Source organism: Coenobita brevimanus, chromosome 97 (assembly GCF_032717465.1).
Source record: "Coenobita brevimanus isolate Jiangsu-jjx chromosome 97, ASM3271746v2, whole genome shotgun sequence".
Classification (NCBI taxonomy): domain Eukaryota; kingdom Metazoa; phylum Arthropoda; class Malacostraca; order Decapoda; family Coenobitidae; genus Coenobita; species Coenobita brevimanus.
Window position 1 is genome coordinate 29,116,076 of NC_137050.1, and position 4,671 is coordinate 29,120,746.

At 41.6% G+C, this 4,671-nt stretch overlaps 1 pseudogene; it reads left to right on the forward strand.

The window, feature by feature from the left end:
* The first annotated feature begins 1,551 nt into the window (after positions 1-1,551).
* Positions 1,552-2,543, forward strand: LOC145413638 (protein GVQW3 pseudogene; annotated as a pseudogene).
* Positions 2,544-4,671: the final 2,128 nt, after the last annotated feature.

Genomic DNA, 4,671 nt, shown 5'->3' on the forward strand with positions numbered 1-4,671 from the left:
CCTACTGTCTTCCTCTATATATCCTACTATATTCCTCTATATATCCTACTATATTCCTCTTTCTGTATTTCCTACTGTCTTCCTGTGTCTGTATTTCCTGTTGTCTTCCTCTGTGTTTTTCCTACTGTCTTGATCTGTATATATTTCCTACTGTCTTCCTCTGTCTGTACATCTTACTGTCTACCTCTGTCTATATTTTCTACTGTCTTCCCCTGTCTTTATTTCTAACTGTCATCCTCTGTCTTTATTTCCTATTGTCTTCCCCTGTATTTATTTCTAACTGTCTTCCCCAGTCTGTATTTCCTACTGTCTTCCTGTCTGTATTTTCTACTGTCTGTCCTTCAAATGTAGGGCCAGCAATAACCAAGCCACTAAGTTTACAAGGGCTGGCTGTTGATGATATTGTGTTTCCCATCCAAAGTGGCACCAGCAACAGGGCCTTGAAGCAGCTGCCAGTCCAGTCCATGCCCCAGAATGTTGGCTAGGCCAGGCTGGTGCTGTTTGTGGCAGTGGGACATACAAACTGGCTGCTGGTGTGATTATCTTGGAAGTCATGCCACTCAGGGAGATATGATGAACACTGCCACTTCTCCCCTATGCTCATTTTTTAAGGTTAGTCTTCAGTTGGCCCTTGCCAGCAGTGTCCAACATCAGCCTATCTACATATCTATCTATAGCCCGTAATCCAACAAAGGGAGGCCGCAGACAAAATGCCTCCAAGTCGCTCTGTAACCCACCATTTGATTGCCCTCCCTCCAACTCACTCCCCACACCCAGCATCAGTAAGGATGTAATAAGCTGGTTTTGGCACTCAGTTGAACTCCAGTCTTCACTAAATATTTCCTGCACCATGGCCAGTTTAGTATGGTGGTTAAAAGGCGGCATGGTTTAATTGAATTGATTTAAATGTTGGAAGTGAGCAGCCTAGCCTCGGGTACCTACACTCCTCTTGGGGCAAAGGAGGATCGGAGTGTACCAAGAAATAATTTCGTCATTACTGATTAATTAACTGATTACTGAGAATACTGTAGTGGTAATAGTAGTAGCAGTAGTAATAGTAGTAGTAATAATTGTGATGGTTGTAGTAGTAGTAATAGTAGTAGTAGCTGTTGTGATGGTTGTAGCCGTAGTCGTATAGAGAGACATTGATGTTTAATTTACACAGGCATGTTGGAGTCTTTATAAACGATACAAACAGCTAGGTGTTGATATTGTATGAGGTGTGACAAAAAAGAAATGGGACTTTGGCTGCTAATCACACAATTCATCAGCCACACAGTAATGAAGTACATCGTAGTGTTGCCCAACATCTCAGCACTGTATGAGAAAAGCAGCACTTCAGTTAACCTATTATCTTTCTTTTCACAGGTGGTTTTGTAGCTCCTGTCAAGTGCCATCTGTCACAGAATGAGCCTTTAGCAAAGGATTAACATCAAGTTCTTGGCTAACTTGGGAAAAACTCCTGCAGAAACCCTTGTCATGCTGGAGGATGTGTATGGAGAGGAAACAACGTCACATTCACTTATCTGTGAGTGGCACAAGAGGTTCAGGATGGGCCAGGATGATGTGGAGGATGACCCAAAACCAGGACGTCCCTCAACAACAAGAAATGATGCCAACATCCAGAAGGTCAAGGAACTGGTGCAGAGTGATCGCAGACTGACGATCAGAATGATGGCTGAGCAACTGGGATTGAATAGGGAGTCAGTGAGGTCCATCTTATTGGAAGATTTGGGCATGCGGAAGATTTGTGCAAAGTTGGTGTCCAAACTGCTCTCCGAGGACCAAAAGACCCGCCACGCGGATGTGTCATGGGACATTTTGGAGCATCACCCTGCCCCATCCCGAACCTCTTGTGCCACTCATAGACATGTGTACGGGACACTGTTTTCTGTCCCCACACATCCTTCAGCATGGCAAGGGTTTCTGCAGGAGTTTTTCCCAAGTTAGCCAAGAACTTGATGTTAATCCTTTGCTCAAGGCTCATTCTGTGACAGATGGCACTTGACAGGAGCTACAAAACCACCTGTGAAAAGAAAGATAATAGGTTAACTGAAGTGCTGCTTTTCTCATACAGTGCTGAGATGATGGGCAACACTATGATATACTTCATTACTGTGTGGCTGATGAATTGTGTGATTAGCAGCCAGTGTCCCGTTTCATTTTTGTCACACCTCGTATGTTTGTATCATTTCTAAAGGCACCAACATGCCTCTATAAACAATACAAACAGAGAGGTGTTGATATCGTATGTTTATATCATTTATAAAGGCTCCAACATGCCTTTATAAACGATAAAACAGAGAGGTGTTAATATCGTATGTTTGTGTTGTTTATAAAGACCCCAACATGCCTTTATATATGATACAAACAGAGAGGGGTTGATATCATATCCTCACATAATTAGTGCAGATTTAAAGACAGTTTTATTAAAGCATGAAATAATATTATGGAAATTGGCTGTTTGGATTTGGTAATGTGTACTGTATTGTAAATGAGCTTTTTTTTCCTGTAGAACAGTAATGCCACTCAGGGATGAGTGAGGCTGGTCACTCTCATCTTAAATGTCAGGACCAACTTGCCTAGCCCCAGGGTCCTACACTTCTCATGGGGCAAAGTAGGACTGGATGATGAATGAATGAATGAGAACAGTAATGAATGGATGAGAATGAATGACTGATTGAAAAAACAGTAATGAGAAGCCGCACAATCTGTTGCATAACACAAGCACAGTGGCTGCCCTGGATGCTGTTACCTTCAGCTGGATGTGGGTCTTCCAGTCTGCCTCAACGTTTTTCTTTAAAGTGTGTGTATGTGTGTGTGTGTTCTTACCTAATTGTATCTTTACAGGAATGAGTCAGGCTCATACTGTTCTGTGTATTAAACCATTTTTAACATACATGTCCATAAATTTGTGAATAGTTTTGGCACACACTATTTCATTTGGTAGTTCATTCCACTGATCAATTGCCCTATTTGGGAAACTAAATTTCCTTGTGTCTTTATCACCTCTCTTTTTACATACATGTAGTTTTTTGCAGTGTTCTCTTGTTGATGCTTCCCCATAGGTTATATATTCATTTATGTCTATTTTCTCTTTCCCTGAGATGCATTTATATAGCATGATCATGTCTCGTCTTTACCTTCTCTCCTGTAGTGTTGGTAGATTCAGTTTTTCTAGTCTTTCTACGTAGCTTAGATCCCTTAAGCTTGGTACTCATCTTGTAGCTTCCCTTTTTACTTTTTCAGTCTTATCTGTGTGTTGTTTGAGATGAGGATTCCAGACTACTGATGCATACTCCAGGGTTGATCTGATGAATGATGTTATTATCTTTCTCAGTGTGTCTTCATTTATATATGTGAATGCTATTCTCATATTAGTAAGCAGTGTATACATGTTATGCACCTTCTCACTGATGTGGTTTTCTGGAGATAGTTTGTTATTGATAATCACTCCTAGGTCCTTCTCCCTTTCTGATATGTGTAGGGTTGACCTTCCTAACTTATAATCCCAATCTAATCTTTTCTCACTTTTGCCACACTTAATTACATGACACTTGTCCACATTAATTTTCATTTGCCATTTATTGCTCCATTGTGTGTGTGTGGGAGGGGGGGGGGGAAGAAGAAACCAGAGGCCAGTGACTCTCTATGTTGTAGGAATGGCTCTGTTCCATTGGCTGAAATCTATGTAGTATTAACTCAGAATTTTCCACCCACAGAAGTTCAGGCCCCTGGATCTGCTGCCCAAGAAGACCCGTGCCATCTGATGCAGCTTGACAGCAGATGAAGCGCCTCACACCAAAGATATCTATCTATCTATCTATCTATTGCCAGACGCCACAATCCCATAAGGGATGGCCATTTGACTTTGAGTTATTTGTTTTACGGGGAGGGGCACTAACCCTCCACCAACCCACTCGCTGAAACATAGGGAGCACGTATGGTTTGGTTATATGGTTACCACCCAGTGTTGTAAATGGTTTCTTGGCTTACAGGAAACCATTTGGCTTGTCACTCAATGTAAAGCCACCTGTAAAGGAAAGAAAAACAATAAGAAGCGACAGGAAAGATGGGAGAAATGGGAAGAGAAGAGGGCAGACACAGAAAAAGAAGGATACAGGCTAAAGAAGAAGTAGGCAGCGCTACATCAAATGTGTGGATGATGGTCGCCACCACCTACCACACACCTAAGATATCAAAGAGGCGAATTTCCCACCCCGAAGGTATGCCGTCAAGGCATAAATGAATGTCGGAATGTCTATTCTTTAACCCCCACTGAACTGTTTTTAATTCCCCCTGAAGAGTTAGATGACTGCAACTGTGTGAGAACGTTAGATGTCTGAGCAATTGTGTGAGAATGTCAGTTGACTGCAGTTGTGTAAGAATGGTAAGGAATGTTTAATTATGTATCTCTTGTAATTTTTTATCCCACAGTGAAAAATAAATTGTCCATAATATGCAACATGTTTTAGTACCCACAGTCATACCGCAAGCGGCTTTTGCAGACTTAACACATCTCTGTGATTCATTCTCATTGCATCTCAGCATCCTTTTGTATGCACCTAATAATGAATACAGTGATGTAGGAGAATACTGAGTAGCAAAAAGGAAGCTAAATCACTAACAAAAAGGAGCTTCAGTGCCTACCATACAACTTATAATGTGGCC